The following is a 23,956-nucleotide window of genomic DNA, read 5'->3' on the forward strand; positions in this document are numbered from 1 at the left end:
TGAAGGTATGCACCTAAGGGTTTGGAAAGACCAAGGTGGCTACAGTTAGCAGGATACAGGGAGAACAAAGAGCTGCAGGGAAAGAGAACTGGGCATCTGCAGAGGGTCCCCCTCATTTTCAAAGTACTGACCAGTGCATACATGTCAGGAAACTAGCAGGGGTCAGAGAAGAACTCTACGAAAGACTTTTAAAGAAAGAACAGTACCTGGGTCTGATGTCTTGCTTCTCCAGGATAGGTCCCTTTGAGTGAGGATGAAAGGGGTATGGATAAATGGTAGTCATTCATCTTCACCATTTCATAACTTTCATCAGCCAACCCTGCCCTGGGAACACCATGGCAGATGAGAGTCCACGCTATGGAGCACACAGTTCTGTGGGGACTTAGGTGTATCAACCATCACCAGGAAAAGGAAGGGTCTACCTACAGGTTCATGCCAGGTGCTGGCATCCCATAAGCCCACGATCGCATTGAGGGAGAAAACACAAGTCTGAGAACATAGGAATGTCTCAACAGACCAGAAGACGACGACAGAGGGAGATTATTCAAAAGTAAAATACAGGGCATTCAGTGTTGAAAATCTTCAGCACTAACATGAAAAGATCATCAAGATGTTATGGTAGGCAGAAAATAAGTGTGACAGCAGTGTGTGGGACATATATGCATATGAAGATGCATAGAAAGGTAACTAGAAAGAGTTACAACAAAATATTGACAGCAACTACCTTTGAGAGGAGAAAATGATACCATGAGTAGCCATAATAGGAGCTCCTCTCCCCCTCCATCCTCTTTGTGTTACTTGATTCTTTAGGAGAATGTATTTGTGTGAATGTTGTATAAACGAAAAATCCCAAGTAAATAAATAAACAGGTTTAAAGATTAAAAAACAAAAACAATAAAGCATAGCACCTGGAGCTCACATAAGGACAGGAAAACTGATTGTTCCCACCAGCCAGATTGGAAAACTTCATAATTTACAGAAATTAAATATACCCTGAAAGTTCTTACCTCAGTAGTAGGAAATAATTAGCCCTAGATTAAACAGTGTTCTGGTCCCACCTAAAAAAATATTAAAAGTAAGACTTAAAAGGATCAAACAGTTCCTAAGAAACTGAAACAGAATCCCAGAACAAAGCCCAAGAAATTTATAGGAATAAAAATATAGTCAGAAACCAGCAATGTAAAATTTATAATGTCTTATATTCTATCAAAACATATTGGACATACTCTTTCATCTGGGCTGCCAACATGCCATCCAGACTGAAGAAGACCTGAAAACTCCAGGGCCACATGAGCCACAGCCAAGGCCACATCAACAAGCGCTGGGAGCACCCAGGAGGCCTGGGTGATGCTAGTGGCATGCATCATCACAGGATCAACTTCAACAAATATCACCCACGTTATTCTGGAAAAGTTGGTATGAGGCATTACCACTCAAAAAGGAGCCAGAGCTTGTGCCCAACTGTCAACCTGGATAAACTGTGGACCTTGGTCAGTGGGCAGGCACAGGTAAATGCTGCCAAAAACAAGACTGGAGCTGTTCCTATCATTGATGTGGTACAGTCAGGCCACTACAAAGCTTTGGGGAAAGAACAGCTCCCAAAACAGCCTGTCATCATGAAGGCCAAATTCTTCAGTAGAAGAGCTGAAGAGATTAAGGGGGTGAGGAAGAGCTGTGTCCTGTAGCTTAAGCCATGCAGAGGGAGGCTCATTAAATGCTAACAAGTACTTTTCAAAAAAAAAAAAAAAAAGTATCCAAAGAAACAAGAAAGTATTGAGGAAAAAAATCAACCAACCCCAAACTGACACAGATGTTAAAATTAATAGACATCAGCATTTAAAAGAATAAGTATATTTCATAAATTCAAAAAGTTAAATAGTAACAGAAAAGATATTCTAAAAAAGAAAATCAAACTTCTAAGGACAAAAACTAGACTGGAAGAAATTCAGCAGATATAGCAGTAAGAAGAAAATGTCACTGAAATAAAGTGCTTAGAAAAAGATTTTAAAAATAATTAAAAGTAAACTACAGTACAACTTCAAACTAATATACAGGTAATTGGAGTCCCCAGAAAGGAAGCAGGAAAAATAATGCCAAAATAATGCCAAGGAAATACTGGTCAAGAGTTTTCCAGGTTTTTTTTTTTTTTATTTCCATTTTTTTAAAATTTTTTATTGGTGTTCAATTTACTAACATACAGAATAACCCCCAGTGCCCGTCACCCATTCACTCCCACCCCCCGCCCTCCTCCCCTTCTACCACCCCTAGTTCGTTTCCCAGAGTTAGCAGTCTTTATGTTCTGTCTCCCTTTCTGATATTTCCCACACATTTCTTCTCCCTTCCCTTATATTCCCTTTCACTATTATTTATATTCCCCAAATGAATGAGAACATATATGTTTGTCCTTCTCCGACTGACTTACTTCACTCAGCATAATACCCTCTAGTTCCATCCACATTGAAGCAAATGGTGGGTATTTGTCATTTCTAATAGCTGAGTAATATTCCATTGTATACATAAACCACATCTTCTTTATCCATTCATCTTTCATTGGACACCGAGGCTCCTTCCACAGTTTGGCTATCGTGGCCATTGCTGCTATAAACATCGGGGTGCAGGTGTCCCGGCGTTTCACTGCATCTGTATCTTTGGGGTAAATCCCCAATAGTGCAATTGCTGGGTCGCAGGGCAGGTCTATTTTTAACTCTTTGAAGAACCTCCACACAGTTTTCCAGAGTGGCTGCACCAGTTCACATTCCCACCAACAGTGTAAGAGGGTTCCCTTTTCTCTGCATCCCCTCCAACATTTGTTGTTTCCTGCCTTGTTAATTTGCCCCATTCTCACCGGTGTGAGGTGGTATCTCATTGTGGTTTTGATTTGTATTTCCCTGATGGCAAGTGATGCAGAGCATTTTCTCATATGCATGTTGGCCATGTCTATGTCTTCCTCTGTGAGATTTCTCTTCATGTCTTTTGCCCATTTCATGATTGGATTGTTTGTTTCTTTGGTGTTGAGTTTAATAAGTTCTTTATAGATCTTGGAAACTAGCCCTTTATCTGATATGTCATTTGCAAATATCTTCTCCCATTCTGTAGGTTGTCTTTCTATACACTAACAATGAGACTGAAGAAAGAGAAATTAAGGAGTCAATCCCATTTACAATTGCACCCAAAAGCATAAGATACCTAGGAATAAACCTAACCAAAGATGTAAAGGATCTATACCCTCAAAACTATAGAACACTTCTGAAAGAAATTGAGGAAGACACAAAGAGATGGAAAAATATTCCATGCTCATGGATTGGCAGAATTAATATTGTGAAAATGTCAATGTTACCCAGGGCAATATACACGTTTAATGCAATCCCTATCAAAATACCATGGACTTTCTTCAGAGAGTTAGAACAAATTATTTTAAGGTTTGTGTGGAATCAGAAAAGACCCCAAATAGCCAGGGGAAATTTAAAAAAGAAAACCATATCTGGGGGCATCACAATGCCAGATTTCAGGTTGTACTACAAAGCTGTGGTTATCAAGACAGTGTGGTACTGGCACAAAAACAGACACATAGATCAGTGGAACAGAATAGAGAACCCAGAAGTGGACCCTGAACTTTATGGTCAACTAATATTCGATAAAGGAGGAAAGACTATCCATTGGAAGAAAGACAGTCTCTTCAATAAATGGTGCTGGGAAAATTGGACATCCACATGCAGAAGAATGAAACTAGACCACTCTCTTTCACCAGACACAAAGATAAACTCAAAATGGATGAAAGATCTAAATGTGAGACAAGATTCCATCAAAATCCTAGAGGAGAACACAGGCCACACCCTTTTTGACCTTGGCCACAGCAACTTCTTGCAAGATACATCCACCAAGGCAAAAGAAACAAAAGCAAAAATGAACTATTGGGACTTCATCAAGATAAGAAGCTTTTGCACAGCAAAGGATACAGTCAACAAAACTCAAAGACAACCTCCAGGTTTGATAAAAATCAAATCTACCTATCCAAGAAGTTAATAAACCTTAAGAACAAGAAATATAAGGAAAACTACACCAAAACCCATCATAATCAAATTGCTCAAACCCTGAAAGGTAAAAAAAACAAACAAAAGAACAAAAAACTAGAAAGCAACCATAGAAAAAGCCATAGGAACAAAGGTAAGACTGACAGAAAATTTCTGGTTGGAAATAATGTAAACAAAAAGATAGTAGATCAACATCTTTAAAATTAAAAAAACAAAATAGAGCAAGGACAATGTCTTCAATAAATGATGCTGAGAAAACTGGTTTTCCACATGCAGAAGAATGAAATTAAGCCATCCTCTGACTCCATATACAAAAATCAACTCAAAATAGATTAAAGACTACAGGACCTAAAACCATAAAACTATTAGAAGAAAACACAAGGAAAAAAGCTGCTTGACAGTGATGTGGACAATTATTTTTTTTGATATGACCCCAAAAGCATAAGCAACAAAAGCAAAACTAGACAAATGGAATTGCGTCAAACTAGAAAAGCTTCTGCACAGCAAAGGAAACAATCAACAAGGTAAAGACAGAACCTATGAAATGAGAGACAATATTTGCAAACCATACATCTGATAAGGGGTTAATGTCCAAAATATATAAGGAACTCAACTCAATAACAAGAAAACAAATAACTCAAACTAGGGTCACCTGAGTGGTTCAGTCAGTTACACATCCATCCCTTGATTTCAGCTTAGGTCATGATCAGGGTCATGAGATCCAGGCCTGTGTTTTTCTCTCTCTCCCCCTCTGCTCCTTCCCACTCCACTCTAGCTCTTTCTCTCTCTCTCTCTCTCTCTCTCTCTCTCTCGAAAAACAATTCAATCAAAAACAACAACAATAGGGATCCCTGGGTGGCGCAGCGGTTTAGCCCCTGCCTTTGGCCCAGGGCGCGGTCCTGGAGACCCGGGATCGAATCCCACGTCCGGCTCCCGGTGCATGGAGCCTGCTTCTCCCTCTGCCTGTGTCTCTGCCTCTCTCTCTCTCTCTCTCTCTCTCTCTCTCTGTGACTATCATGAATAAATAAAATTTTTTTAAAAAATTAAAAAAAACAATAATAACAATGAAAGAGGAGAAGAGAAATATAAAAGAAATGGAATAGATAGAAGACAAAGAGCAAAGTGATAAATATCAACTTAACTATATCAATAGTTATATAAACAGTCTAAATATTCCCATTAATAGGCACAGATTTCCAGATTTGATTTTTTAATATTTTACTTAAATTCAATTTTCAGATTTAATTTTAAAAAGTAAGATCCAGCTGTATGCTGCCAAAAAGAACCACACTTTATATACAAAGCCACAAATAGATCACAAGTTAAAAGGCTAGAAGATATATCAAGCTAACACTGGAGAGACTATGTCAATATCTGATAAAGTAAGTTTTAGAGAAAAGAATATTTTGGTGGATAAAGCTGACAAAGAAGTCAATTCATCAGTAGGATATAGGAATCTTAAATGTTTATATACTCAATGACAGAATTTAAAATGCATAAAGAAAAAACTTAAAAGGGAAAAAGACGAATCCACAATGATAGACATTTCAATACACTCACTCAATAACTGACTGAATAAGTACAGGGAAAATCAGTAAGGATATACATTTGAAAAAGATAATCAACCCACTTGATATAGTTGATATTTCAGGAACAATCCACCAAAAAATAGCAAATACACATTTTTTTCAAGTTCACACAGACCATTCCTGAAATAGACATATTCTTGGCTACAAAGGAAGTCTCAAATTTGAAAAGACAAAAGTCACACAAAGAATGTTCTCTGACACCAAAATTAAATTCGAAATCAGTAATAGAATTATCTCTGGAAAATCTCCCAAATATTTAGAAACTAAATAAAATATGTGTAAGTAACCCATAGATAAAAAAAAATCGAAAGGGAAATTAGAAAATATTTGAACTGAATGAAAATGAATATGTAATTTACCAAAATGCATGGGACACTGCTACAGCCATAATTTAACAAGAATCTATAGCCCTAATGCCTACATTAGAAAATAAAATAAAATCAATAGCATAAAGCTTGCAACTTAAGAAACTATCAAAGAAATAGCGAGTAAAAAAATCAGAAAAGAAATCAATAAAATAGTAAAAAGAAAAACAATGAAGAAAATTAATGAAACCAAAAGCTCACTCTTCAGAAAGTTCAATAAAATTGATAAACCTCTACACAGACTGAAAAGGAAAAAAAAGAAGACACAAATTGTGAATATCAGCAAGGAGAGAAGTAACATCATTACAGATACAATAGATATTAAAAGGTAAAGAAGGAAATACTGTAAAAAACCTAATGCCCATCTGACAATTTAAGTAAACCTTGAAAAACACAAGTCACCAAAACTTGAACAAAAATAAATGTTACTGAAATGTACTATAGTTTCTAAAAAAAAAGTTAAACTTGTAGTTAAAACTCTTCTACAAAGACAACCCAGGCCCAAACAGCTTTACTGGCAAATTCAACTGAACATTTAAAGAAGAAATAAAACCATTAATATACAGACTCTTCCAGAAAGTTTCCCAACTCATTGTGCAAAGTCATTATTACACTGATAGCAAAACCAAAGACGTTACAAGAAAACAACAGTCACTATTCCTCATAAATATAGATATAAAAATTCTAAACACAGTTTTGGCGAATCAGATTCAATAATAGGACAAAAGGTTAAAACATCATAGACAAGTGGAGTTTGTCCCAGGAATGCAAGGCTAATTTAACATTCAAAAATCAATCAATGTAATTCACCATATAACAAACAAACAAAGAAAAACCAAGTATCATTTCAATACATCTATAAAAAGTAGAGGACAAAGTCCAACCTCCAGTCTTATAAAAACTCCTGCAAACTAGAAATAGAAAGGAACTTCCTCAAATGGACACAGGGTATCAAAAGTCCTAGAGTCAACATTCTACTTAATAGTGCGGATTCCTTTCCTCTAAGGTCAGGAATATCTACTCTCACAACTTTTATTCAATATTAAACTGAAGGTTATAACCAGTGCGATAAGATAAAAAAAAAAAGAGAAATGAAAGGCATAAAGATTGGAAAGAGAAAAGTAAAAGGAAGATGCCAAGATCATCTGGGTGAAAATCTTATGGAATGTACAAAGAAGGTACTAGAAGAATAATGAGCTAACTAATGCAACAAGATTGCAGTTTTATGATATCAACATATAAGAATTAATCATATTTCTACATAGAAGCAACGAACAATCAGAACAGGAAATTTTTAAAATATTTACAATAATAACATAAAAATATGGAAATCTTTGAAAAATAAAACATTGCTAAGAGAATTTAAGAAGATGCATGGAGAGCTAAATTTTGTTCACAGATTGGAGTTTAAGATATGAATTTTGCTAAGCGGATCTATAGATACAACACACAATCCCAATCAAAATCTCAGTGAATATTTTGTAGAAATTAACAAATTGATTCTAAACTTCAGATGGAAATGCAGAGGACCTGATGTAGCCAGAACAATTTCAAAAAACAAGAAGAAAGTTGGAGGATTTATGCTACTTGATTTTAAGACTTATGGAATTATAGTAACCAACACAGTGTGTGGTATAGGCATAAAGCTCTATGCTGACTCCAATACTTACATATAAACTTATTTTATTTTATTTTATTTTATTTTATTTTAAGATTTATCCACTTATTTATGATAGACAGAGAGAGAGAGAGAGAGAGAGAGAGGCAGAGACACAGGCAGAGGGAGAAGCAGGCTCCATGCCGGGAGCCCGACGCAGGACTCGATCCCAGGACTCCAGGATCGCGCCCTGGGCCAAAGGCAGGCGCTAAAATGCTGATCCACCCAGGGATCCCCCCCCCCCATACTTACATATAAATGCAAAAACCTACAATAGTTAAGATATTTTTTTGAAAAGAATAATTTTGAAAGACTCCATCTACTACACCACAAGACTAGCTAAAAAGCACAGCAAAAAGAAGTGTCATATTAGCTTAAAAACAGACAGACGAATGAAATAGAATAGTCCAGAAAGAGATTTATGACAAAGATGGTGCAATACAATATCACTATGGGAAAGAAGTTGAAATTCAACTCCCTTTCTCACACTACACACAAAAATCAATTCCAGGTGGACTACAGATCAAACAAAAAAAGATAAAACAATAACGTGTTAGAATATAATATTGGCAAATATATACATAATCTCTGGGGAGAGGGATAGAAAGAAACAGAACACAAAAGGCATTAACTGTAAAGGAAAACATAGATCAAATTGACCCCATTAAAATTAAGAATTTCTATTCATCAAAAGACAGCATTAAAAAAAAAATCACACAGTACAAGAGGATTTTGGCGTATCTGCCTAACAGAGGGCTCATAGCTAGGATACTTGAGCAACTCTTACAAATCAGTAAGAGAAACGCCAACGGGGTGCCCAGGTGGCGCAGGAGCATGAAGGGGCCTTCCTGGAAGCCAGCGATGCTCTATTTCTGGGGCAGTCGTTCTACACTGATTTGGTTTATGATGCATTATTAAGCTGTACATACTTGTCTCGTGCAGCTTTTACATATATAATATTCCACAATTTTTACAGCGCTAAGTTAACAACAACAACAAAGCCAGACTTCCCCGGGCAGGCTTATATGGCTTACGTATGAGAACTGCCTACAAGGAGAAGCTGTTGGCCAAACACCAATCACCCGCTGCCAAAACTAGATTCACCAGAGAATTGTCTTTCAATTGTTTTTTCACATGTATTGAGGGTGGCCGGGATCTAGTGCAATAAACCACGCCAGGGGCAGGAACCCCTGCGTTGTCAGAAGCCATCATTCGCTTCTACCAGTTCATTCATCAAGCACAACAATAATTAAGCACCATCTATGGCCCAAGTGTTGGTTGGGCAAGGTGCTGAGGTTGAAGCTCAGTGGTGAACAAGTGAGGCATGGTCACTGTCCTCACAGAGTAATAACCCCCATGCAGGGTAGGGCAGCCCGAGTGGGGCGGAGGGGCTCAGGGGGGTGTGGAGGGGAGAACCAAGATTAGAGATGGTGTGGAGCGAACGCACACATGCCACAGCTTTTTTGTCAAAAGTCTACACGAGGATATTCCAGGGCAGAGGTCGCCTGAGAAGCCATCTCTACGCAAGGTACCTCCCCGAATTCCTTAACTAAAGGTCAAACAGCAAACCAACAAGATATTAAGATTCTCTGATTTTGGAGAAAGCTGTGGGTCCCTCCTCTCAGACTTAGCCCTTTTTGGAAGCCCCTCCATGACCACCCTATGGAAATGTCAAACGGAAGAAAATAAGTAGACTTGGGTATGAGTATCAAGGTGGGTCCCTGCAAAGAACTCTATGTGTGGCACCCCGCAGATCCCTGAAACTTCACGGCTTATCTGTAGCTTCTGTTTTTCATGTTCAGGGCTTATTTGGGACAGCAAATTTTTAGTTGAGCTCAACAATTCAAATCCACCAGGTAGTTCCCAAGAGCCCATGTGCGCCAGGCTCCTGGCTCTGCTCCAGGCACAGGATACAAGCGTGCAGGTGCCACACCGAGACGTAAGTGCCCCAAGGAGCCGCCAGGGCTCACATGAGGTCCTGCTGAGGGGACTGGTCCTGGGTGCGAATGTCACGTCAGATAACGTGTCTAGTCTCAGACCAGATCACGAACTGGAAGGAACTTGGTGGGTTGGGGCAGGTCAGGCAATGCCTGCACCCTCATTACCCAGAGCCCCTAATCTGGCCTTCCAGAAAGGGGAGATTTCTCGAAGAATTTTTTCACCAAATTAGCTCTTTTATTCATTAAACCAATCCTCGGTGAGTGCAGCTACACCTGCGATTGTCGTCCGCCGGCTGCAGGTGCTAAGGGCTCCCTTCGGAGCCAGCATTGAGGACGGATGATAAAACACCTGCTGTGGGGCCATGGTTCTTGCTCAGGCTCACCCGGGCAGTAGAGGGCAGAGCGTCCGCCCAGGGTCGGCTGACTCGCCTGCTTGCTCACGCCCTTGGGTACAGAGATGGGTGCCCCCGAGCTCTGGGGAGTGGGGCCTCCGGGCCCAGCATCTTCCCCCGTCTGCGTGTTAGTGTGATGGTGCTGCTAATCCTGAGCGTGGCACGACCTTGGCCCAGGCCTGATTTAAGCACAAGGCTCAAGGGGAGGTGGGGAGAGAGGGGGAGGCTTTCCCCATGAGGGGGGGTGTTAGTGACCCAGGAACAGGCTGCTGAAGGTAGGCCTTGGTGCTGGTTTAGCAACCTCACTCTGGAGAAAAGCTCTCAGCAAACTGACAGCAAGGCGAGCTTGTTCCCCATTAGTTTGCAAAAAAAAAAAAAAAAAAAAGAAAGAAAAAAAGAAAAAGAAAAGAAGAAGAAGAAAACAGCCAGAATAAATGCAAACAAAGGAATGACATGAGGCACACAGTACCCAGCTGGCGGCACCCGCTGCCAGCCTCTCCCCTCCAGACGCAAAGGCAAACGTGTCTGTGTGTCCTCAGAAACGGAAGGAAAGCACCGCCTTTGCAGGGCCCACGGACAGCGTGTGTGGGAGAGGCACAGGGCCGTCACCCCTGCCCCCAGCCGCCCTCCTCCCCACGTCCCCACCCCTGTCCACCCCGGATGAGGCCTCGCCCCACAGTCCACATGGCCGAGCAAGCTGTGGGGAGCAGGAGGGGGAAAGTCCAATCCCTCGGGAGTATTTCTTTGTTTTGGGGGGAAGGGTATAAAAATGGGTGTTTATGAAGCACGCTGTGCTGCCAGAAGAGAATAAGTAAAAAAAAAAAATGGGCACAAGAGATGTTTTCTTTAATTTCCACTTAATTAGGTTGGTTTTTTTTCTTTATTCTTCCATTTTTTATTTTTTTCTACATGAACTGACGAAGAGAATGGCATTGACAGAGTATTTGTGAAGAAGCTTCTCTAATATCTCTACCTCCCTGGAGATGCAGCAAAAAGGAGAGAGAAAGTTGGTGTACTTTACAGTAGGCCTTTAAAATCCTCGGAGAGCTTCGTATATCCTGAGCAGATGTGAATGGCCACGCTGCCAGCGTCCTGGACTAAGACGCCACCAGTTTCCTCTGCTGCGGCCAATCTCCCGACCCTACCCCCTCCTCCACTAAAACAGATCTGAAACTCAGAAAGCCTAACCATCCCTGCATTTAAAAATATATTTGCAAGTCATCCAGTGACTTTATTTCCTTCCTCAAAAAAAAAAAAAAAAAGAAAATCCTCTAAATTTATTTTGTGAAGAGGAAGGGCGATGGGGGGGTGGGAATATGTTTTCAGTACCCCTATAGTCTGCAGGCTGGCCCCAAAAGCAAATGTATGTGGCCATGGCTGGTTTTGAAGACTGCACGGTTACTCTTGCAAGGGCGAACAGCCCTAGTCCTTGCTTTCTTGCCCTTCGATATGAAATGAAGATGAACAGCGAGAGGGGCGGTCACTGTACTGGTTTATTCAAACACCAGTCTCTCCTCTTAAAAATACCGGGTTAGTGTGAAACTTCCCTGACGTGATTTTACACCCCAGGGTGCACCGGAAGGACGGTTGACTGCCCAGAGCTACTCACCACAAGAAGCAATGGATGTGTGGGGTCCTGGAAATGGTAGAAGGATTCTGCTTCTCCACAGAGACCCTCCCCTCTGCTGCCCCACTGTGGTCCCAGCCAAAGACATAGGACCCCAAGTACAACACATCCCCCTCCCCCTCCCAGGGGTGGGAGCCATGAGAGAACCACAGGGCTCAGGACATTCCCTGGTGACATACCCGGGTGGCGCCACTGCCTGTGCGTAACAGGAAAAGGGCAGTAAGCTGTATAAAATGTGCTTACCCTGCGCTATGACACTGGGCAAGCTCCAAGGACCCTTCCAGGCCACGTCCCACAATGACACGAGCCATCCACAGCCCTGTCGGCTTTGCTCACCTTGGGCACGGCCAACTCTGGGCACTCACCCTATAAGCCTGAGCTACTTTCCTGCCGCCCTTTATTTTTTTCATGACACTTGAAAGACAAAGTATAGGACATGGTTTTAGAAGGTGAACAGGTTACCTTCATGCACAGAACTGGTATTTTGGGACAAGGCTAAACTGAGCTATTTCAAAGCCTCAGATTTAACTTGTGCCCTCAGTTACCCAAAATATTTTTGAGAGTTAGTGGGTATAATGGACTGAAAACTATGAGAAAGACACTATCAACATTGAGGCCACATGGAGAAGGCACCGAGAGAGACCAATTAGCAGATCAGCCCAAAACATAGAGGAGGCGCCCTTCTAATCTTTTTACTTTATGCCTGGGGTCGGTTGCAGGAGTTGATGTTAGCTTTTGGGTTTTTGCTTGCAATAAACACAGTTCCTTTCCGAGCTGGGCTGTGCCAGTTCGTGACATAATGTCCACACAGTAATATGATGTGGTAAGTATAAATGCCGTGCACAGACCAGACTGTGGCCTGGGAAAGACAAGCTCTGTCCATATATCAATGGGAATGGCCTGGAACTCAGGGAGTGAGTATTTTGAAGCAATCGCACATGAATTCACCTTCAGGAGATTAGAAGCTGATGTCACCAGGAGAGTGAAGTCATTAGAAATGACCTAAACTGATGGGACGTTGCCAGAACAAAGCCGCACTGTGCAGACACACAGTTTAACTCCTTCTGGGCTTGAGATTTCTCCAAGGCCTTTTTTGGTGAATACGAGGAGCCTTCAATAGAGACGACGGAGCCAACGTGACTCCCATTCTCCTTGGCATCAGCCGGCGTTACTTGATCGAGGAGGCTTGAAAATAGATTCCGCTAATTAAATGCCCGAGAGGTAACCCCCCATCTTTTCATCCAAGCATGCCATGTCCCTGTGCTTCCCCAGGGGAAAAGTACTTGTAGGCTTGTAATAAATAGCAGTTGATGTGGAGTGAATGGGATTGTTAGCGATTCCAGGGTGAAATAGTTGGGCCCCTGGAACGGAGATGGGATAACACGACCAAAAACAGTCCCTTTGAAAAGCAACTGGCTGCCTGAGTCTGTCTGTGATCCTCAGTGGAGGATTCTATGAACCGGTAGCAATAAGATCCGAGGCCACCCCTGCCTCCATGGAACCGCCCAGCGTCAGGAGCCATCTCCTTCTACTTGTTACCTTTATGCTGGAGAGCCAGTGCCACCCTCTTGCTTCACTCGCTTCTGATATCCACCCGTGTTTACTGGAGATAGCAAAGGGCCAGTCAAACCTTACTCGGGCCAACTAATAGCAACATACCATCAAAGGTTAAAAGTTTACTGGACACAGAAAATCCTTTCGGATAAGTGCAGTAGCCACAGGAACACTGAATCATCAAAACAGGCTAGAGAATATCCTGCTGGAGGCCTCCTTAGAGGCAGAGAATTGAACCCGGCCTCCTTTCTGGGACAAATGGAGCATCTAGAATCTAGAATCCATAATCAAGTAGGAGACCATGGGCAAAAGCACCTTACGCGCTGAAAAACGTTTTTCACTGACGAGCATCTTGACTTCATGGTGGCCCTCTACAAAGCAAGTATAAAAGAGCAACATCAAAGGGTGCAACCCCAATGAGCAGGTAACGTGAGGGGCTAGCTGCCCACGTAGAGTCGTGGGAGTTCTTCACAGAAGGTCTCCTACTGCCTGTCACAGCCCTAAGATCCACTCTCAGACAATCTGCCTTAAGTCAGTGCTTTTTTCACGTTTTTCTCATTACAACCCATGCAAAGAACGTGTTTCATAGCAATGTTCAATACCGTCCCATACACACACAACTGAAACACAGGTTTTGCCATAGAACAGGTCCTTTCTGCTGCCTAAGATGTGCTCTGACAACTTCTACTGGGTTGCATTCTATTTCAGTTTTCGGTGCCATTTCTACCCATTAACCTAACAACCGCTAATGGGTCAAGATTCACGATATGAAAAACACTGAGATTTAAGGCCATTTTGGAACAGAACTGATAAAATACAAGTTAGGGTATTCAAGGTTGGAAAATAAGATTAGGAGGGAAATCCCACGAGGCTTTGAGGCAAAGTCACAGGAGTCCGTTCAGTCTTCTGACTACATGACTTCCCCTCGACCCACACTCTCCCAAACTCGTCCACAACCACAGAAAGCTACTATACCATCCTGAAATGAATCTGACAGAAGACATCATGCTTGTTGGGGTCTTGTTTTTGGTTTTTTGGTCATGCGTTATTTAACTGAGGCCAGTTCAAACCCCTGCATCGAAACAAAGATCAAAGGGACAATGCCCAACAAACGGCCTGATGCCATTATTCAGCGGAGACTGCAGTGGGCCAGTTTTCTGGATGAGTCAAATTGCACTGATTTGACCGCACTCTTGCATCTACTTACATTGTAAATGAAAAAGTTAGCTCCGCTTTCTCATCCAAAGTATCTGACAAATCGTCCAAGCCATTGGCTCTGGAAACTAGGGTTGGTTTTCCGTATACCACTGAAACATCAAGAGGTTTAGGCTGACTCTATCTTGGACTATTGGATGAACTACTGTGACCAAATATTTATTAAATATTTGATTTTTAAGATACAGTGAATACTTCCGGAGCCCTTACTAGGCTGGGCACTATAATAAATGTGTGGATCATTTTATTGGGTTGAATAGTCCAGATATTTGATTGAACTAATATAATTCAGAGTTGTGGTTATGCTTATTACAATAATCCTGAGCCCCAACAGCCTTCAGAACCCTGACACAATTTGCAGGTTTTTAAAATACTGTTCGACATGTATTGTACTGCAACAAAATGTTACTGTTGACCCTTCAAAGGTACTTTACTAAAATACCAATAATTTACAAACATTCAAATTAACGTCTGAATAAATGCATGATACGCTGAGAGAGACAATTCACAGATCTTTAAAAGGGGGAACCAACGTGGGCAGTTTCATTCTCTGTTTCCATTGAGACTAGTTTCCTTTGCACTTGCCTTTATATTTAAAACAAGTGAGAAATAATGTATTTTTTAAATTAAAACTCATAGTCATTACCTTTTTTGGCAGGAGAGGCTCATCCCTAATATTAGGAATATCCAGGCAAGAACACATAAGGAGACCAGGTTTAGGTGCCCCTTACTCTGCTCACCTGAGGAGAACTAAGTCAATGCATGTGGACACTCCAGCCAGCACGTGAGGGGGGAGCCTCTGCACCCTCTAATTCCACCCCAAATATAGCCACTCCCCAGACCTAAAGGGGTGCATGCCAGGGTAGACACAGGGCCAGGGATACCGAGGTGCTGGTCTCAGAGCATAGTTTAGACGTGGGCTGTCAGAGGGGATATGAGGGATGGGTCAGAAGTGGGCCAGAGCAGACACGGCGCCCAAGGAAGGAGCCCCAATTGCCCAAAACCTAAGTGTGGGTGGGGAGAGGCACAAGTCCTGTGCTAGTATCAATATATTCAGATTAATGCATTCAAAATGACACATGTGACATCCACGGCCCACTAGTGAAACCTCCTTACCTCATCAGAACAATCATGAATGCATGCCCAGCCTAATTTAGAACCCAAGTTCTAGGGCATTCATTCTTAGAAAACAAAACAAAAATAAAACCAGATTTCATTATTTTTACTCAAGTGGCATTTTTATTTGCTTTTTTAAAGAGCCAATTTCTGATACACTTGTTTTGTTTTTTCTAATGGCATTTCAAATTGGAACCCATTTTAACCAGGGCCTGCCTTGAGCGAGTTCATAGAGATCTTATGCCCAGTGTTCTCTTTTGCTGTCAATGTATCCTGCTCATTTGCAGAGATCATGGAAAGGAAAATGACTGGGAAATGCACAGAAAGCAGATCTTTTTTTAGCAGGTCTATACATGAGAGGAAAGAGAAAGTAGGGACTATTAAACCCAGGTCTCCTGACATCGGCCAGGATATCATAATAGCTTGTCTGTTACAGTGTCAAGTAACCCGTAGGAAAGAAAACATTTCTCAAACACCTGTAAGTCCATTCCAGGGGGCAGATATGGCATCCTCTCCCACCTGGGACCACTGCAAAGCTAAAATCAACAATTAAGAACAGCTGCAGCCTTGCAACAGCTGCCCTTGCTAACCCCGTTGGAGGGAGGGCAGGCTGAGTTCTAGGAGGGGTAATCAGCAGAGAAGACTGAAATTCCTCTTTCTGCGCATTACTTTTTTCTCTTGTGAAATGTGTTGGAACTGCCCCTGCATGCTGAAGATGTTCCCAAGACTGCTTTTTTTGTTTACCAAACATCCTGCGACATTTTCAAGCCTTACAGACTATGGGAATGTCTAATCTTCCATTTCACAGAGCTAGGACTCACAGCTCCAAATTGCTGCAGGAGTTGATTTAAATATTCAAAGAAATGTTGTTGCTTTTGAATACATTTCTTTGGGAAGAGATCACTAATATGCGCCACTTGGTCCCAGGCTGTGGGACCTCTCAAGAGCTAAGTGAAAAACAGAAGAGACCATCAGCCATTGGTAAAATCATAGGTGCGGCAAATCCAAAGGATTTGACGTGCCCACTCATCAGAAAGGGAAGAAGAGCCACAGCCAGATAAAGGGAAGGCTAAAATGACGAGTGATAGTTTTTAGGTAGCTCGGGAGAGTGAATGCAAGGAGGAAAATAATTTGAGTTGTTCCAGGAAGATTAATGCAATAAAAGAATTATCTGCAAAAATGAAATTCATCTGAGAAAATCTTCTGATACTGTTGACTTTTATTTATTTATGTTTTGGGTTGGTTTTTTTGTTTGTTTTTTTGTTTTTTGTTTTTTGAGGGCTATCTCCCTGAGGGAAACAGCAGAAGAGCTATGAACTAAATCATTTATAATAAAGAAGGAGAATCAGAAAACAGATTACTTAGAACATCCTCCTCCTCTCCCCAGCCTTTCAAGCAGTAAAATGGTGCGTTAAGTGAGATTATCTCATGAGCTTTCTCATCTCTAAATCTTGTTTCTGGCTACATATCTCCCATCCCCTTTTGCCTATGGCCCTGCTGCTAATGGATGTGTTCAACACATAAACCCGGGATTCACTCAATTTTTGTTCAGCTTCTCCATTTCACTTTTAAATAAATTAGGTCACCTTATCAGTACAAATTGTGATTTAGAGAGAAGACAGAAGAATAAATCAGTTTGAAGGCTGTGGATGTTTCATCCCTGTTTGGGTGACGTCTTAGTGACCTTAATTTTAGTGCTTTCTTATGTTTGCCCATTCTAGGACTTGATAGTGTGAAAAATAAAAATAAAACCACCAGCAAAAAGTCAATTCTTAGATATCTGATATCTTGCTTATATGCCTAGGTTGCCTGTTTTTAAAACAAGAACATGATCGTCCGTGAATCTGTCAACAAGTCACAGGTCAGAGATCCTGCCCTGTATTTGTTTTGCTATGTCACTACACACCAAATGTCCAATGCAGATGTTTTTGGACCTGAGAAGTCAACTTACTTGAAAAGTTTTTGTTTAAATTTTTAAGAAAGTTATTAACGGCACCTAATCAAGAAGATGCAACAGAACTTAAAAAGAAAATAATTCATAAACTACTCAGCTCTAATTTATATACTTCTAGGAACATCCAATATATGTTATTTCTTCTCTTTTGATTTACCATTCTTTCCCTCCCTTCTTTAAGTTATCCATGCCAACAGAGGCCAACAAACGTGGGTTTCTATATTTTGCAAAAGGGGCATCTAATACTCTCTTTAATTTCTAGCAAAAGCTAATTAAGGCTTTGAGGTTGCCATGAGACGGTGCCTTGCAGCTCTCCAACAATGGGGAGTATAACTGACCAAGATCTCTAGGTACTGCACTCTGATATCTGCTGCCACATCTGTCCCTAGAGCACACGTACCACAGGCCACTCCCAGCCAATGAGTAGCTGTGGCAGACAGTCTTGTTCCTAGGAAACAGAGGACTCACCAGACAGCTAACATTGGGTCAAGGACTCCCCAGTGGCCTTCCTGAACCTTTCTTAGGTTGCACAGTGGTCAAGGACACTTTTGTTCAACAGAGTTCTCTTCTCTCTTTCACTTACTAGATTTAAATCATAGTCTAACGACTCTCCAACTCCCTCTCCATTTTCCTCTCATATAGGCATTCCCCTGATAAAATCCTTGCACATTTAATCCCATCTTAGTGTCTGCTTCCAAGAGAAACAGACTAACATAGCTTGCTTTTTCATTCTTGGTCCTTTTCAATAAAGATGGGAAGACTGCATCTTAGTACACAAATATGGGCTCCTTACTTTCTCTTATAGTCATAAGAGACTATGGGTCATAGTCTAGAGGGAATAGATAAAACCAGCATAGTAGAGAACAGATGACCTCACATTTTCTTTCTTCAGGGCATAGATTACTCTGTATGCTAGTCCTTGCTCCTAAGTTCACTAATTTCAACTTTAAAAGGTGGGATAGGAAGGGTGAATTAGGGTTGATGAAAGACACTAAAAATCATCCTACTAAAATTATAAGCAAGATAGTCCAATATCTCAAAGGTTTAGTTTTTGAAGTTATATCTGACAATGTGAATAAAGACTCATTTAATCAAAATTTTTTAATAATCTTCTGTCCCAACATTAATAATTTTCTTCTATCAGTAGATGTATTGCCATGGATACTTTTCTTGGCCCTTTCCAGTCCATTAAACTGAAAGTGACACTGTAACAGGAAATCTTCTTGGCCTATTAACTCTCAATGGAAACCACCATGGGCAACCCTATAGTCTTACCAGAGGAGTTGCTGGGACCTTCATTCCTGCTTAGCCCAATCCTAGCAGACAAGAAAATAATAGGAACCATCAATTCTCCTGAATTGCACCAATGTGATTCCAACTATGATAGCAAAAGCCCTGGAATTCCTCTCATTTCATAAGTAGGGAGGGTATAACTCACCTCTTCTTCCCTTATCCCCACTAGTTTTGGAAGAACTTAGTCAGAACTTGCTGGTTGCTACACAATGTACATTCTCCTTTTTTCATCCTAAGAAAATCTCAATTTTGTTCAGAGATAAATAAGTCCATCTAAAAATACTATATTTTCCAGTCACTCTTGCAGCTAGGGTTGGTCATGTAACATAGTTCTAACCAATGAAATGTAATAAGTCATTGGTTGGAACTCCCATGAGACCTCTTTAAAGGAGAGTCATCTAAAGATTCGGGTGGAAAATGATAAACTGATTCTAAAATATATATGGATTATACAACAATTCCACAGCTAACATCATACTGAATAGTGAAATATTGAAAGCTTTTCCTCTAAGATCAGAACGAAGACAATGGTGCCCCTTCATTGATTAAGAATTCAACGTAGTACCGGAAATCCTAGCCAGAGCAGTTAGGCAAGACAAAAAAATAAAAGGCATCCAAATAAGAAAGAAAGAAATGAAATCATCATTATTTGCAGATGATAAGCTCTTATATAGAGAAAATCTTAAAGAGTTAACCAAAACATTGTTGAAACTAATCAATATATTCAATGAAATCACAGGACATAAAATCAACTCGCAGAAATCAGTTACATTTCTATACACTAACAATGAAACATCTGAAAAAAAAATAAAGCTATTCCATTCACAGTAGCATCAAAAACAATAAAAACACTTAGAAATAAATTTAACCAAGGAATTGAAAGATTGTATGATGAAAGCTACAAACCTTGAATGAAAGAAATTGAAGGAGATACTACAAATGGAAAGATATTCCATTTTCATGGATATAAAGAATTAATTGTTAATAAATCCTTCATACCCAAAGCCATCTATAGATATAATGTATTTCCTATCAAAACTCCAATAATGCTTTTCACAGAAACAGTAAAAAAAAAAAAAAGAAATAAAAATAATCCTAGCCAAAGCAATCCTGAAAAAGAAGAATAAAACTAGAAGTAACATATTTCTGGGGCAGCCTGGGTGGCTCAGCTGTTTACGCCGCCTTCAGCCCAGGGTGTAATCCTGGGGTCACAGGATCGAGTCGCATGTCAGGCTCCCTGCATGGAGTCTGCTTCTCTCTCTCTCTCTCTCTCTCTCTCTCTCTTTCTCTCGAATAAATAAATAAATAAAATCTTAAAAAAACATTTCTGAATTTCAAACTATACTATAAAGCTATAAGTAATCAAAACAGCATAATCAAAACTAGCATAAAAACAGATACATAGACCTATAGGATAGAATAAAGAGCTCAGAAAGAAACCCCCCTGCATATAGTCAACTAACATTCGGTAAGGAACCCAAGAACACTCAATGAGAAAAAGATAGTCTTGACAAATGTTGCTGAGAAAGCTAATAACCACATGGGAAAAAAAATGATATTGGATCCCTAGCATGAACCATCACAAAAATTAGCTCAAAATAAAGACTTAAACATTAGACCTAATACCATAAAACTCCCAGAAGAAAACATAAAGAAGAAGCTCCTTGACATCAGTTTGAGCAATGATTTTTTTTGGATGACACTGAAAGCACATGCAATAAAAGAAAATAAGTAAGTGGCACCACATCAAACTAAAAAGCTTCTGCACAGCAAAAGAAACAATCAAAAAATGAAATGGCAATCTACAGAATGGAAGAAATATTTGCAAACCACATATAAGAGATTAATATCTAAATTATATCTAGAACTCAGATAACTCAATTACAACAATAACAACAAAAACAATCAATTAAAAAATAGGCAGAGAGGGGATCCCTGGGTGGCTCAGCGGTTTAGCGCCTGCCTTTGGCCCAGGGCATGATCCTGGAGTCCCGGGATCGAGTCCCGCGTCAGGCTCCCGGCATGGAGCCTGCTTCTCTTTCCTCCTGTGCCTCTGCCTCTCTCTCTCTCTCTCTCTCTCTCTTTCTATGTCTATCATAAATAAATAAACCTTTAAAAAAATAGGCAGAGAGTCACAGACAGGTGGGGCAGGATGGAAGCTGGGAGACCAGGGCAACAGGCATGCAGCTTGGTGGAAGGCAAACACTCAGAGATACGGTTGGGCCCTGGTGGCCAGCGTGCCAACCCAAGGCAGGGATGCCCAGCCCCATGCCCTACCTGCCCATGCTCCCCATGAAAAACTAGCTCTGAGGCCCTCCAGTTCTGGTGCACATGTCGACCTCTAGGGCATTGGCTGCTGGGGACACAGGGGTGGCATCAGAGCCCAGTGTGATTAAAAAAAAAAAAAAGAAAAAGACAGAGTAACTAAATATTTTTCCAGAGAAGACATCTAAATGGCCAACAGGTACAGGAAAATATACTCAATATCACTAAGCACTAGAGAAATGCAAATCAAAACCACAATGAGATATCACCTCATTAGAATGACTATTACCAAAAAGCCAAGATATAATAAGTATTTTCAAGGATGTGGAGAAATGGGATCCCTGGCATACAACTGGTGAGAATGTAAATTCATTCAGCCACTGTGGAAAACGTTATGGAGGTTCCTCAAGAAATTAAAAGTAGAACTTTAATGTATGACCCAGCAATGCCACCCCTGGATAAATATCCAAAGGAAATGAAACAAGTAAAAGAGATCTGCATTTCCATGTTTATTGCAGCATTTTTCACAATAACCAAGATATGGATTCAACCTAAGTATCTATGGATGAATGGATAAAAAAGATTCCAGTTCTTTCATGATTTATTATCCAACCATGAGAAAGAAGAATATCCTGCCATTTATGCCAGCATGGATGAAACCTGAGGGCATTATGCTAAATGAGATATCAGGCAGAGAAAGACAAATAGGGTATGATATCACTCATGCAGTATGCAGAATCTATAGATGTCAAACCCGTAAGAACAGATAGTAGAATGGTGGTCACTGGGGCAGGTGGGGGGTGGGGAGGAAGGAGGTGGATGGAAAGATGTTGTTTAAGGGTAAAAGCCTACAACTAGTAGATAAGTCCTGACAATCTAATGTACAGCATAATGATTATAGTCAATAACACTGTATTATAAACGTCTAAGTTGAAGAAAAACTATACCTACATTATTTTCACCATAAAGAAAATAGTAATAATTATGTGACACGATAAAGGTATTAGCTAACACTATAGTGGTAATCATACTGCAATATACTGCAATATATAAATGTATTCAATCATCATGTTGTGCACCTTAAGCTTACACATTGTTATAAGTCCGTTATATCCCAATAAGAATAAAATTAAAAATAAAATAAAATATATATGGCAATGCAAAGGGTTAAATATAGCAAGGCAATCTAGGAAAAAAGCAAACAATTGCAAGGCTTAAACCGCTAGTTATCAAGACCCATTTTATTAAATAAAACAGTGGTATTGAATTAAGGATACACAAACAGACCAAAGAAAATAAAGAGAACCCAAAAGTAGATCCACACAAATGTGGATGCCTGGTTTACAATGATAACACTGCAATGCTATAGGAAAAGGATGGTTTTTTCAATAAATAATGTTGGGCTCACATAGAAAAATATAAATCATAACTATCTCTCACCACAAATAAAAATTACTTCCAGAAATATTGTACACCCAAATGTAAAGGTAAAGCAAAAGCTTTTAGAAAAAAAAAAACATAAGAAATATTTTTATGACCTTGAAATCAGCAAAGAGTCTTTTAAATAGGCTCCCAAAGTGCCAAGTATAAGGAAAAAATTGATAAATTAAATATTAAAAATAAGAACCCCAGCTCATCAAAAGATACCATTACCATATGACAAATGCCATAATTTCACTTACATGTGGAATTTAAGAAGCAAAACTAAGAAAAAAAGAGAGAAACAAACAAACAAAAAAACCAGACTCTTTCATATAAAGAACAAACTGGTGGTTACCAGAAGGAAGGTGTGCGGGGGGATGAGAGAAATAGGTGAAGGAGATCAAGTGTACACTTATTGTGATGAGCCCTGAGTAAGGCATAGAATTGTTCAATCACTATATTGTACACCTATGTTAGTTACATTGGAATTTTAAAAATTATTTTAAAAAAACAACATTAAGAGAATAAGCAGGTAACTAACAAAGTGGGGGGAAACGTTTACAATACATATATCCAACAAAAAGCTTCTTATGGATGGAATCATGTCCCCACAAAATTCAAATATTGAAGCTCTAACCCTAGTACCTCAGAATGTAATGTACCTGGGAATAGGGTCTCTAAAGAGGTAATTAAATCAAAATGAAGTCATTAGGATGGGTCCTAATCCAATCTAACTGGTATCCGTGTAAGAAAAGATTGGGACAGAGAGAGAGGCAGCAGGGACAGCCATGCATAGAGCAACAGCCATGTAAAGAGGCAGCAAGAAGGCAGCCGTGGTCAAGCCAAGGACAGGGGCGTCTGGAGAAACTAATCCTGTTGACACCTTGATCTTGGACTTCGAGCCTCCAGAACAATGAGAAAATAAATTTCTGTTGTTTAAACCACCCAGTCTGTGGTATTGTGTAGTACTTGCCCCAGAAAACTAATTAACACAAGATTCATATTCAGAAGATGTAGGGATCTCTAACTAAACTATGAAAATGACCAACAACGTAAAGACAATAAAACAAAAAATGTGAACAGGTACGTCACTAAAATAGGATATCCAAATAGCCTATAAACATATACATACGAAAAGTTGTTCAACTTCAGTTGATAGACCAGTTATCAGGAAAACAGAAATTAAAAATACAGTATAACACCCACCAGGATGGCTAAAATGAAAGAGTCGGATAATACCAAGTGCTGACAAGGATGTGGGGCAACCAAAACTTTTATACACTGTTGATGGAACAGTAAATGAGCACAAATACTCCGGGAGACGGTTTGGCAGTATCATAGCTAAATTCAAGCATAATCCATAACTCAGGGACTCTTCCTCTTGAGATATATCCACAGAAATGTGAACATATATTCACCAGAAGACTTGTAGAAGTCTTTGCAGACTTTGTAGAAGTCATTAAAGTCCTATTTCTATAATGGCTAAAACCTGCAAGCTATCTGAATGCCCACCAATACTGGAACGGATTTTTAAAA

At 40.1% G+C, this 23,956-nt stretch overlaps 1 pseudogene; it reads left to right on the top strand.

Annotated features, from left to right (window-relative positions):
* Positions 1–1,247: 1,247 nt before the first annotated feature.
* LOC112678757 (60S ribosomal protein L27a-like) lies at positions 1,248–1,685 on the top strand (annotated as a pseudogene).
* Positions 1,686–23,956: the final 22,271 nt, after the last annotated feature.

This window comes from Canis lupus, chromosome 22 (assembly GCF_003254725.2).
Source record: "Canis lupus dingo isolate Sandy chromosome 22, ASM325472v2, whole genome shotgun sequence".
NCBI lineage: Eukaryota > Metazoa > Chordata > Mammalia > Carnivora > Canidae > Canis > Canis lupus.